This window comes from Panicum virgatum, chromosome 6N (assembly GCF_016808335.1).
Source record: "Panicum virgatum strain AP13 chromosome 6N, P.virgatum_v5, whole genome shotgun sequence".
NCBI classification, from domain to species: domain Eukaryota; kingdom Viridiplantae; phylum Streptophyta; class Magnoliopsida; order Poales; family Poaceae; genus Panicum; species Panicum virgatum.
In genome coordinates, this window is record NC_053150.1 from 40,062,494 (window position 1) to 40,076,186 (window position 13,693).

At 47.5% G+C, this 13,693-nt stretch overlaps 1 long non-coding RNA gene and 2 pseudogenes across 1 annotated transcript; 1 reads left to right on the top strand and 2 right to left on the bottom strand.

Annotated features, from left to right (window-relative positions):
• The first annotated feature begins 3,889 nt into the window (after positions 1–3,889).
• LOC120678158 lies at positions 3,890–4,999 on the top strand (annotated as a pseudogene).
• Positions 5,000–6,709: 1,710 nt separating this feature from the next.
• Positions 6,710–7,556, bottom strand: LOC120680186. Its single transcript, XR_005677507.1, has 2 exons — positions 7,335–7,556; positions 6,710–7,187 (listed from the first exon to the last, which is right to left on the bottom strand). It is a non-coding gene; the product is annotated as an uncharacterized LOC120680186 (long non-coding RNA).
• A 3,052-nt stretch (positions 7,557–10,608) lies between these two features.
• On the bottom strand, positions 10,609–13,629 carry LOC120678371 (annotated as a pseudogene).
• Between the last annotated feature and the right edge of the window lie 64 nt (positions 13,630–13,693).

The window sequence follows — 13,693 nt, forward strand, 5'->3', positions numbered from 1 at the left end:
AACGACAACAATGGGAAGCGCCACAACGACTGTGGAGGGCCCAGTAACCAGCGAGATCCCGCGTGTAAGCGTAAGCCTGACGACACTGTCAGCACCATGGATCGCACCCTGCGTGGTAAGAAGGGCGACAAACCACAGGATCAATTCGACAAGATTCTTCACAACAAAAGGTGTCCAATCCACCCCAAGAGCAACCACTCGATGTGGGAGTGCACAATCCTGCACAAATCCTTCCAGTAGGCACCTGCAGATGCTCCTAAGAAAAAGCAGAACAAAGATGATGAAGACGACAAGAAAGACCCAGATGGTTTCCAACAGCAACAAAATGTCGTCAATGTCATATTTAGAGGAGATCCCAACTTCTCCAAGCGAGCCCAGAAGCTCCTACTTAGAGAAATCCTTTTAGTCGAGCCAGCAGTTCAGAGGATACTGAAATATAGTGAGGTCCCCATTACCTTCTCCAGAGAAGATCAATGGAACAGCTTCTCTGAACCCGGAAAGTTCTCGCTAGTACTCGACCCAGTCGTCCAAGGCTCCAAGCTTACTCGAGTACCCATCGTCGGCGGAAGCGGGCTCAACTTGATCTTCGCAAGTACACTAGCCAAGATGGGCCTTAACTACATGAGTCTACTCACTCTGAGCAAGGCCCTGTTCTACGGCATCGTCCCCGGAAATTCTTCCACCCCAATTGGCTCGGTCACCCTTCCGGTCACATTTGGCACAGAACAGAACTTCCGGACGGAGTACATCAAGTTCGAAGTAGCCGACTTCGAATCTTCCTACCATGCTATCTTGGGAAGACTAGCGTTAGCCAAGTTCATGGCAATACCACATTACGTGTACCTTCTCCTCATGATGTCGCGTAACACAGGAGTACTTTCCTTACGTGGAGACCTCCTCAAGTCCTTCGAGTGCGACAAGGAAGCAATAGATCATGCTGCCACAATCCGGGTTCCTAGCTCTGTCAGTGAAATACTTGCTGCTGCTAAGGAACTCTCACTCAAGGAGTCAATGCCTTCCAAGAAGCCAAGCCAATCATCGGTTAAACCAACTGGTGACGTGGGCACCAAGACTATCCAGCTACAAGAGGGAGACGATCCAAAACCGCCATCATTGGAGCAGGTTTAGACGATAAATAGGAACTCGAGCTCATCAACTTCCTTAGGGCCAACTGAGACGTATTCGCGTGGAAACCAATGGATATGCCAGGGGTGCCCAAGGAGTTGATCGAGCATGCCTTGAAGGTCGACCCTAAAGTCACACCAAATAAGCAATGGTTGCGGCGTTTTTCACCAGACAAGCGAGAAGCCATCAAGAAAGAGCTGGCGAAACTACTTGCAGCAGGGTTTATCAAGGAAGTCTACCACCCCGAGTGGTTGGCTAACCCTGTACTCGTCCAGAAGAAGAACAACAACGAGTGGAGGAAGTGCGTCGACTACACAGATCTAAACAAGCATTGCCCAAAGGATCCTTTCGGGCTACCATGTATTGATCAAGTAATCGACTCTACAGCAGGATGTGTCCTGTTATCCTTTCTCGACTGCTACTCAGGGTATCATCAGATAGCCTTGAAAGAAGAAGACCAAATCAAGATAGCCTTCATCACCCCTTACGGGGCATACGCCTACAAGACCATGTCTTTCGGGTTGAAGAACGCTGGTGCTACCTACCAGCGTGCGATACAGCTATGCTTTGCCGACCAGCTACATTGCAATGTTGAAGCCTATGTCGACGATGTTGTCATCAAAACCAAGACCCAGGATCAATTCATTACTGACCTGGAAGAGACCTTCAACAGCCTCCAAAAATTTCGCTAGAAACTCAAGGCAATCTAATCGACATACAACCAATCAATTTACTATTTTTGCATCTCTAAACCCTAAATCCCCAATTTCTCTTGATTCCCCAATCCCTTCTCTAAACCCAGTCCTTGATCTCGACTCCCTCCATGCTATTCGACTAATCCTAGTCCCCAATTCTCTGTTTTCTCATCCAATTGCTGCCCTAGCTTGGCCCTTGGTCAACTAGAACCCCTAGCGATCCTTCTTCTCCGCGGGAGAAGGGTTCTAGGACTATCCTTAGTGTTTGGCGCGATTTTGCTCCAACAGCATTCTAGAGCCTTAGAGCATTAGAGTGTGAGTTGTGACACCCTCATACACCCATTGAGACCTGCGTGTCTCATCTGTGCTTGAGAGCACAACACTTGTAGGTGTGCGGTTTGTAATCTCGCGAGATCCTCCGGGAGGAGGGGTCGCCACCAACTTGTGAGAGGGAGGGAGGCCCTCGGCGATTTGTCCAAAGCTCTACACTAGTGGAAACGGCTCGGGAAGACGCAGCCCAAGGCATTGGGTGGCTAGGCGGTTCCCGGATGCAGAATTAATCCTTCATCAAGGATCACCCCGGCCGCATTGCGGTGACCTTCGTCCTCGCGTGAACAAAGGTTGCTTGACCTCGAAGAGGATCAACGCACGGGGCCCTCGAGAGGGACTCGTATAACGTGGACTAGTGGGGAGGTTGTTTGCCTCCCTGATACCACGGGATAAATCCACGTGTTATCGTCTCCGGGAGTTTGCCTCCTCTATCCCTCTCTTTATTCTATGCATTTACTTCCGCACTTTCATACTTGCAATTGTTGTATGCTTGTCTAGAGTAGAAATGTTCTAGACTTGATTTGTAGGTTGCTTGTATGCTATCGGTAGAGTAGACACACTCAACAAAACCACCTTTGTACCGTTCATAACGTAAATAGGTTCTGCTTAGTGTGGCAAGTGGTGCAATTTGAGTAGCCCTTAGAGGAATCGAAAATTGGTTAAGTCCTAATTCACTCCCCCCCACCCCCTCTTAGGCGGTCGGTTCACTTTCAACCTGTTCGCACAAAACTTGCAAGTGTGGTTTAGGGACTTTATTGGATAAGTATGCGTGTAAGAAATGCAAAGTCTCATGATTTTCTGATCAAGTTGACGCCTGGAAACGATCGTTAGTGAGCGACAACACGCACCATTACAAAGAGTGCCCATCTGGCGGAGCAAACGGGCGCGCCACGCATAATGCATATAAGGAAAGATATCAGGGCCCACATGTCAGCATGCCAGAGAAGGATAAGGACGAGGGCCTGCCAGGTGGGGTCGGCCGAACCTGGCCTGGCTCCCGTCCAGGTGCATTTCGAGGAGGAGTGGCTGCCAAGGCACCTGATCACCTTCCATATGTGCGTTAGCGGGAAACCGGGTGTGGGTCGCGCGCTTCAGCGCCATCCATTTTCGGGGCTAGTTGATTCGGCAGGTGAGTTGTTACACACTCCTTAGCGGATTTCGACTTCCATGACCACCTTCCTGCTGTCTTAATTGACCAACACCCTTTGTGGGTTCTAGGTTAGCGCGCAGTTCGGCACCGTAACCCGGCTTCCGGTTCATCCCACATCGCCAGTTCTACTTACCAAAAATGGCCCACTTGGAGCTCCCGATTCCGTGGCACGGCTCACCGGAGCAGCCGCACCGTCCTACCTATTTAAAGTTTGAGAATAGGTCGAGGACGTTGCGCCCTCGATGCCTCTAATCATTGGCTTTACCCGATAGAACTCGTAAGGGGCTTCAGCTATCCTGAGAGAAACTTCGGAGGGAACCAGCTACTAGATGGTTCGATTAGTCTTTCACCCCTATACCCAAGTCAGACGAACGATTTGCACATCAGTATCGCTTCGAGCCTCCACCAGAGTTTCCTCTGGCTTCGCCCCGCTCAGGCATAGTTCACCATCTTTCGGGTCCCGACAGGCGTGCTCCAACTCGAACCCTTCACAGAAGATCAGGGTCGGCCAGAGGTGCGGCCCGTGAGGGCCTCCCGCTCGTTAGCTTCCTTGCGCATCCCAGGTTTCAGAACCCGTCGACTCGCATGCATGTCAGACTCATTGGTCTGTGTTTCAAGACGGGTCAGATGGGGAGCCCGCAGGCCGTTGCAGCGCAGCGCCCCAAGGGGCGCGCCTTGCGGTGCGCGGAGACCGGCCGTGCCGATGTCGGCTGCCGGAGGCACCTAAGGTCCCCGGGCTTAGGCTGCCGGCGCGGCCGACAATAGTCCACGCCCCGAGCCGATGGGAGGACCAGCAGAAGTCGTTCCGCATACGACCGGGACACATCGCCGGCCCCCATCCGCTTCCCTCCTGGCAATTTTAAGCACTCTTTGACTCTATTTTCAAAGTCCTTTTCATCTTTCCCTCGCAGTACTTGTTCGCTATCGGTCTCTCGCCTGTATTTAGCCTTGGACGGAGTTTACCGCCCGATTTGGGTTGCATTCCCAAACAACCGGACTCGTTGACGGCGCCTCATGGCGCGACAGGGTCTGGGCCGGACGGGGCTCTCACCCTCCCAGGCGTCCCTTTCTAGGGCACTTGGGCCCGGTCCGTCGCTGAGGACGCCTCTCCAGACTACAATTCGAGTAGGGGACCTACTCGATTCTAAAGCTGGCTGCTCCTGGTTCGCTTGCCGTTACTAGGGGAATCCTTGTAAGTTTCTTCTCCTCCTGTATAGCGCGCGTGCGGCCCAGAATATCTAAGGGCATCACAGATCTGTTATTGCCTCAAACTTTGGGCTGCACCAAAGTGAGACAGAAAACGGCAGAACCGGGTTAGTCTAGCTTTTGATGGGCATTTGATGATTGCAACAACATAATGGTATTAAAAGTGTTACATATTTTTATTGCCAAATTTGGCGGTCTCCTCCAAATTTGGCAATAAAATCTCCTCCACCAAACACAGGTGGTGTTGCCACAACTGATGGAAAGGCACTGGTCAGACTGCTCATGTGGAGATTTTATTGTCTCTATGTAAATTGTCTTGCTGCCACCGGAATCTCTTCAACCAGTTGTCCTACAGAAACGGGTGTACTGTGCAACATCAAACTTCTGCTACCTCTGTGATAATAACATCCAAATTAGCCATGTGTTTATGAGGGAATCTCCACTGGACAACATTGAGCCTTGGGCAGCAGAAGTTTACCACAAGGAGCGCTGACCTAGAGGAGATGACATCTGTGTGGCGAAAATGGAGATCAAGTATGGGTCGATGCAATATTCACTTTCTTTTCGATCTGAAAGAAAAGGGGACAACAATCAAGACTTGCAAATCAGGCATGAACAGAGGAGAGTAAAGAAGAAGAAAATGGTTAAAAATAAATCTAAAGCCTTCATGAAGTGAACTTACGGATGAATCTGAGCTTATTTCCTTGGCGCTGTGCTGGCCGAATTATTCCTTGGCTGAGGCGCCACGGACTGCGTCTTGTCCGTGCTCTGCAGACTACTGGCCAATGGGGCGACTAAACCATGTGGCCGATGACAACGGCATGCACGCTCAGTACTCTCAGCACGATAAACCGCACACGTCTGCACCAATTAAGCGTTTGTTTATGGCCGGAAGAAATTTCTAGTTTGTCCAGAAGCCAAAACTCGTTGCCAAGACAGCTCAGCAGACGAGGTACCCGAGACGGAGACGGAGCGACGGAGGATGACTTTGCCGGCGCCGCCTCCGTCGTTTACCAAGCGCCAAGGTGCCCCAAGCTCAGCAAGGTGAAATTGAAACATATTCCTGCTATGGAATTTTGCTGGAATAGTTTCACGGATGATGGTGTAAAGGAAGCGGTCGGACTAAAGGGTAAACAATTTCCAAAGAACAATTTCCAGCTCACACGTGTCACCACAGAGTTGCTTAAACTCAGGGACGAAGAGGGGGAGAAGAGGATGTGGGAGGTGATCCAGGGCGTGTGGGTGGAGATGCTTTGCTTCTCTGCCGGTAGATGCCTTGGATACTTTCATGCCAAGAGCCTGGGCAAAGCCGCAAAGGTGGAGAGTACCTATCCTACGTCTGGATGCTATTGTCCGAACATGGGAATGGAGACATTGGCCGAGAGGCTGCAGAGGACGGGGCAGCACGTGCTAGGGCTAGGAGTAGGGTGGTAACGGATCATGGCCCTAGCAACCTCTTCACAGTCCAATAAGACTCTTAAAATTTTTAGTTCAAAATTACATAAGATTAGAACCCGGCTCTTTTAGAACCCGGTCCTTAGATTTTCTAGTTCAAAATGTTGGGTCCTTTACCACCCCTACGTAGTAGGAGACATGGGCGCCACCAGCACCACGACACCGGCTGCATCACCTGCTGGGATGGGAACCGGCAATAAGAACAATGTTTGACGGACCAATGCATGGTGCACTACTCTGAGAAGCGGAGGTTCTACGTACGTACTATTCTTGTTTTTGATTGTTTCGTTCTATTCTCTGTCTGTGCGTGGTGGGACTATTTGTTCAGTCCGTCTCTTCCAGTCAATCACATACTTGTGTTGCTGTCGTCTTATTTAGTGGTGCAGCTATGGCTGATGTACACTTGCCATTGTATATATTTTCTACCTGATGGTTGTTGCTATGTCGATCAATAAAGGTTGTGGACTGTTCGTTTTGGTAGTGACTTCATTGTATTCCTCACGAGTCATGGCTCAACGCTCACTCTGCTGCTGCATATATATGCATGTCACCGGCGGCATAACGGCAAGTCTCACGCTGCTTGCATTACTGCTAGATCGCTTTTCATTCCGTTTTGTACTGGTCAATTAGAGGCTTCTATATAGTAGAGCTGTAATAAAAAAAGAATACTGAGAACTCGGCGGTAACAAAACATGAGCACGCATCACATATAACAGCTTGCATTAAGCCTGAATGCAGCGTCGGAGAATAACAAACAGCAGCCATAGTTCTTCACAGTAATAAAAATTCATACACACCTGCTTACTTTTTTATTTAGGCACGCTACAAATACTGTACATCTACTGCTTCCATTTATTCCGACACGCATGTGCACACAATGCAGAACAGAAGGAAGCATTTGTGGTTCTTGATTAATCTCTCCATCTCCTTCCACCAGAAAGCATGCACGCCATGCGAACACCACGAAACAATTCTCTTAGACGGTGCGCCGCTATAGCTCGACATAGCAGTCCAGGTCATGCACCCTGTGGGATACAAGCATAGCATAGCTTGTTTTGTAAACAACACAAGTAATAGAGAACTTAACAAAGCAACCTTCCAGTAGCCAGTAGGAGCATACTACATGTAGTATCATACTAGTACTATTCATTCCGACACGCATATATATGAAGAAACCCAAAAACAGAGAAACCATGATGTCTCAGCTAGCCGTCCTCATCCTTCCCCTGAAAGATGTATGAATGAATATCAGGAAGGAAAAAAAATTTACGTACTAGCATTAAATGGACAGCCAAAACAATTAAAGGAGCTCGTAGGCATGCTAGAGTTAAAAACGTATGGCTAAATTAATGCCCAACCAGTTTTGTTCATACCTTGAAGCTCCTGCGGCCCACCCAACCTGATGCCTCTCACTCTCTAGGCCATGTGTACACCTCCAGGTCTTCACCATGGAGTTGTTGGCGTTGCCGTTGAAGCTTGGGCACCCACAGCGAAGAGAGGTCCTTCATATCCTCGTCTAGCCATAGCTGCTCCAGACCACCCAACTCCACAACACGCCTTAGATTTGAACAATTGGTAATTCGCACCTCTCTGATGACGACGACAACAACAACATAGTCTTTTTTCCCAAGCAAGTTGGGGTAGGCTAGAGATGAAACCCGAAAGAAATAAGTTCAAGGTTCAGGCACATTGATAGCTAGTCTCCAAGCGCTTCTATCCAAAGCTATCTCTTTAGAGATATTCCAATCCTTAAGATCTCTCTTAACCAACTCATCCCACGTCAGTTTAGGTCTACCTCTACCCCTTTTTACATTATCGACCCGCTTAAGAACCCCATTACGCACCGGCGCCTCAGGAGGCCTTCGTTGGACATGTACAAACCATCTCAGCCGATGCTGAGTAAGTTTCTCCTCAATTGGTGCCACCCCGACCATATCCCGAATAACTTCGTTCCGGACTCTATCCCTCCTTGTGTGCCCGCAAAACCACCGCAATATCCGCATCTCTGCTACACTCAGTTGCTGCACATGTCGCCTTTTTGTAGGCCAACATTCAGCACCGTATAACATCGCCGGACGAATTGCTGTCCTATAGAATTTGCCTTTTAGCTTTTGTGACACCCTCTTGTCACAAAGGATGCCAGAAGCTTGCCGTCATTTCAACCAGCCAGCTGAAATTCTATGCCTAACATCTTCATCAATGTCGCCATCCTTTTGTAGCACCGATCATAAATACCGAAAAGTATCATTCTGGACCACCACTTGCTCATCTAAACTAACGTCTCCCCCCTCATGCCTAGTCGCGCTGAAATCGCACATCATATACTCGGTCTTGGTCCTACTAAGTCTGAACCCTTTCGACTCTAACGTGCGTCTCCACAGCTCTAACTTCCTATTAACCCCTGCCCTACTCTCGTCAACTAGCACCACATCATCAGCAAAGAGCATACACCAAGGGATCTCACCTTGTATATCCCTTGTGACCTCATCCATCACTAAAGCAAATAAATAAGGGCTCAATGTTGACCCCTGGTGTAGGCCTATGTTAATAGGAAAATCAGTGGTGTTACCATCACATGTTCGGACAAACATCGTCGCATCCTTGTACATATCCTTAATGAGGGTAATGTACTTAGTTGGGACTTTGTGCTTCTCCAAAGCCCACCACATGACATTTCTCGGAACCTTGTCATATGCCTTCTCAAGGTCAATGAAGACCATGTGCAAGTCCTTCTTCTGCTCCCTATATCTCTCCATCAATTGTCGTATTAAGAAAATCGCCTCCATGGTTGACCTTCCAGGCATGAACCCAAATTGGTTTTGGGTCACACTTGTCACTCTTCTTAGGCGATGCTCGATAACCCTCTCCCAAAGCTTCATCGTATGGCTCATCAGCTTAATCCCACGGTAGTTAGTACAACTTTGAACATCGCCCTTGTTTTTGAAGATAGGTACTAATATACTTCTCCTCCATTCTTCAGACATCTTGTTTGACCGAAAAATGAGATTAAAAAGCTTAGTTAACCATACTATTGCTCTATCTCCTAGGCATCTCCATACCTCAATGGGAATACCATCAGGGCCCATCGCTTTACCTCTCTTCATCCTCTTCAAAGCCTCCCTGATCTCTGCCTCCTGAATTCTCCTCACAAAACGTCTGTTGGTATCGTCAAAAGAGTCATCTAACTCAAGGGTAGGGCTCTCACTCTCCCCATTAAACAACTTGTCGAAGTACTCCCTCCATCTATCCATGATCTCCTCATCCTTCACTAGCAGTCGATCTGTCACATCCTTAATGCATTTGATTTGGTTGATGTCCCTTGTCTTCCGCTCGCGGATCCTAGCCATCCTATAAATGTCCTTCTCCCCTTCTTTCATGCCTAGCCGCTGATACAGGTCATCATACGCCTTACCACTTGCTACACTCACAGCTCGCTTTACAACCCTCTTCGCTAATTTATAGCCCTCGATGTTGGCTGCACTCTTGTCAAGATGGAGGCGCTTGAAACACTCCTTCTTCTCCTTAATAGCCCTTTGCACCTCGTCGTTCCACCACCAGGTGTCTTTCCCCTCCTATTTGCCTCCCCTACTCACGCCAAACACCTCTGAGGCCACCTTCCGAACACATGTTGCCATCTTTAGCCACATGTCATCTGTGTCTTCTCTTTCTTTCCAAGGCCCCTCACCTAGCATCCTTTCCTTAAACGCTTGTGCCGCTTCCCCTATAAGCTTCCACCACTTTGTTCTCGCAATCTTGGCACATTTGTCCCGGTGGACACGTACCCGTAGACGAAAGTCCGCCACCACAAGCTTGTGTTGAGGGACAACACACTCCCCAGGTATCACCTTACAATCTAAGCAATCTATCCTCCCTCCTAGTAAGGATAAAGTCGATCTGGCTCGAGTGTTGTCCACTACGAAACGTCACAAGATGGGATTCCCTCTTCTTAAACACGGTATTCGCTATCAACAAGTCCTAGGCTAACGCGAAGTTCAACACATCCTCCCCCTCTTGACTCCTGCTACCATACCCAAAACCCCCGTGCACTCGCTCGAACCCTACATTAGTCGCACCCACATGGCCGTTGAGATCTCCTCCTATGAAGAGTTTCTCGCTGGTAGGCACGGTACTAACCATGCTATCTAGATCTTCCCAGAACTGCATCTTGGTGCTCTCACTAAGACCTACCTGAGGGGCATAAGCACTGATCACATTCAAAACCGAATCTCCAACTACCAACCGGATTAGGATAATCCGGTCGCCTTGCCTTCTAACCTCTATGACTTCGTCCTTAAGGCTCCTATCAATCAAGATGCCTACACCATTCCTACCCGGAGTTGCTCCCGTGTACCAAAGCTTGAAGCCAGTATCCTCAACCTCCTTCGCCTTCTGGCCCTTCCATTTAGTCTCCTGAATGCATAGAATATTTACACGTCTCCTAATTGCTACATCTACTAGCTCTCGCAACTTACCCGTTAGGGACCCTACATTCCAGCTACCTATACGAATCCTAGTTGGCTCGGCTAGCTTTCTTACCCTTCGCACCCGTCGAGGGAAGTGCGAAGACCCTTGCTCATTTTTCACTACACCCGGGCGTAGATGTAGCGCGCCATTCAGGTGACGACCCGACCCTTGCTCACTTATCATCGTACCCAGATCATGATACGACGCGCCCTTGGGGGGATGGCGACCCGGCCCTTACCCATTTATCACCACACCCGGGTTCCGATGTAGCGCGTCGCTAAGAGGGTTACGCTTGAGACCTTTTGTAGCCCTCCACAGCTATTAAGTATAAGTTCCTCTGACAGGAACGCTAGGTTCTCCACCACCTTGAGGCTACCCACATCTCTTAATAGGAGCTTCTTCAAGCTGGTGGTCCCCTGACCAAGCTGCTGAGGAAGACCTCTCAGCTTGGGGCAGGAATCAAGTTGCAGCACCTTTAAGCGTGGCAGCACATGCATCTTTGGAGCTGGGGCTTCCCCTTTTCTCTTTGCGGTAGCCCCTTCCTCTTCCCCGTCTTTACCCGCTATTGTTGCTTCTTCTTCTTCAACAGCAAAGGTCCACTCCTCCCAGTGGGGCATATCCTCGATGACCAATGTTTCAAGCTTGGGGAAAGATACTACCTCTGTTGATCTGAGATTGCCCACCCCATAACCAACAAATTCGGGTCCAATCTTGGTAACTGCAGTTGCTCCTTCGATTCTCAGAAATTTCAGGTTGGGTAGACGGCCAATTGGTGGAAGATGCAAACATGATTTGCAACCTATGAAGTATAAATATTTCAGTGAAGGCACATGGGTGGCAGCATCTAGCCAGGTTGGAAACACCCTACCAAAGTAATTCAGAAAACTTAGATCTTCTAGGTTGTGTGCAGGGATCAGCAACTCAAAGGTCTTCTCGATATTGATTACATCATCTTCAGGATATTGTGCCTCTGTAGATTCAGTGCACCTTAAAACTAATTATGTTAGACACCTTTTGTTTCTTAGCAACGAATCAGTACTGCAAGGACCTGCTCTTTCTAGTTTAATCATATCAAGCCGCCTCAACTCCATAAGTGTGCCCAACTCTTCTAGGTTCCATCCATTTTGCATTCTAGTGCGATTATCAATGCCTCCACCAACCGGAAATCCTTGTAAATCATTGAGAAACTTTAGTCCTCCTATCCCACTTGGGACCTGATCTATTTTTGTGCCCCTAAGACCAAGGCGTCTTAAATTGCATAGCTGAGTAATCCCTAAAGGAAGACTGTGCAATGAACCACACCTCTGCAAATTTAATATCTGGAGGTTTATAAGATAACAAATGGACTCGGGAAGACAAGATATGTCAGTCCCATCAAGGTCTAGTAACCGTAAATGGATCAAGCGTCCAACACAAGAGGGAACACTTTCTATATGTGACTTAGTCAAATCCAAAATTCGAATGTATGGGAATCTTCTAAATATTGCATCATCGACTCTCAGTGACTTGGTATAAGAAGTTATCCAAGTTCTTACTTTATATTTATCCTTTTCCGTGCCAAGGAACACAACTGAATCCTTAGTAGTGACAACTGAAATACGTCGAAATTTACTCATAACACTAGCGTTTATTGCTTCAGGTTCGCCAACAAAGCAGTCTTCTCTAGATAAATGACGAGCGAATTCCCTTAATAGATCATGCATTTGGCATTTGCTATGGTCAGCCAATGAAAGATCTGGTTGGAGGAGGTTCCGATAGATCAGCTCGTAATAGTATTTTTCTGCTATATCTTCAAGCAACTGTCCAACTTCCTCGTATACAAAGCCTTCAGCAACCCACATCCTGATAATAACATCACGGTAGATAACTGTATCTTCAGGAAACAAAGCACAGTAGACAAAACATTGCTTCAAATGGGATGGTAGCTCTTCATAGCTTACATATAAAGCCCCTGTTATTTCATTAGGAAGTCTGCTCATGGACCAAGCATCTTTTCCTAAAATCTTCTTCCACTCATTCTCAGTTTGATCTTTGCTAGCTAAAACTCTAGCAATAACCTTAATGGCAAGAGGAAGACCACCACATCTATGAACAATATCTATCCCTACGCCTTGTAGATTTTGCACTTCATTTTCATCGTTGATGCCCATGCTCTTCCACAGTAACTCCCACCCTACATCCACTGACATCAAATCGACTCGATGTGTATAGTCCACTCCAATTTCTACAGAAACTGTCAAGTCGAGTCGTTAGTAGGATAATCCCAGTGGCTGCAGCATACAACGGGATCCTTAGCAAATTTATCCATGGGTTAGATTCCCACACATCATCCAACACGAGGAAAAAAGTCTTCTCCTTAATGGCTTGTTCTAGCCTACTCTGGAGCTCTCCAGTTGATTCATCATGCATGTACGTCACTTCAATGTTTCGAAGAATCTCTTGTAAAATACCAACTTCAGAATAGTCCTTGGAAACACAAACCCATGCCTGTTTGTTGACAAACCCCTTCATTTTTTGGTCATTGTATATTTTTTGAGCTAATGTCGTCTTGCCGACTCCTCCCGTTTCAAGAATTGCTATCTTGTATGACTTCTTTTCTTTGTTTGCAAGAACCAAATCTACAACTTTTCTAGAAGCATGTATGATCTCCTTACCAACAAGATTGGGTTCAACAAGATTAGAAGTTCTTCTGAGTTTAGGTGCTAAAACAGTTTCACTTGGTTGTGTATTGGTGAGTGATGAAAATACCCTATCCTTTGTAATGCTATCTATTCTTTTGTTTAGACTCCGAATCTTAAAAGCAACCTCATGACGTGTCTGGATATTGGAAAAGCAAGAGGAAAGGGAAAGACCACTACATCCATTTGATTGGTTTGATAATGACGAAGAATGGTCTGGCAATAGCTTGATTCCTTTAGTTCTAGCCAAGTCAATAATATCATCAGCGTCATACATTGCATCTCTTAGCTGACCAAGCCAATTGTTAACAGCCGATTCTTTTATGCTTCTTTTCTCTGCATCATTTAGGAAGCGACATATTAGCTCCATTCTTCTCTGCAGTTCTGTGAGCTCTTCTTTTACACCTAATATCAGTATGGCCTCATCTGTTATGATATCCTGCAACTTCTTGGCACATGACCCAAAAAAGGATTCTAGTATGGTTGCCATCAAGCAAAGATGGTGTGGAGATTCACCAAAAGAGTTGTGTATTGTTAGGAATTGGATCCCTACCAAGGCGTGGACGCAGGTTGTAGGCGTGGGAAGAAGG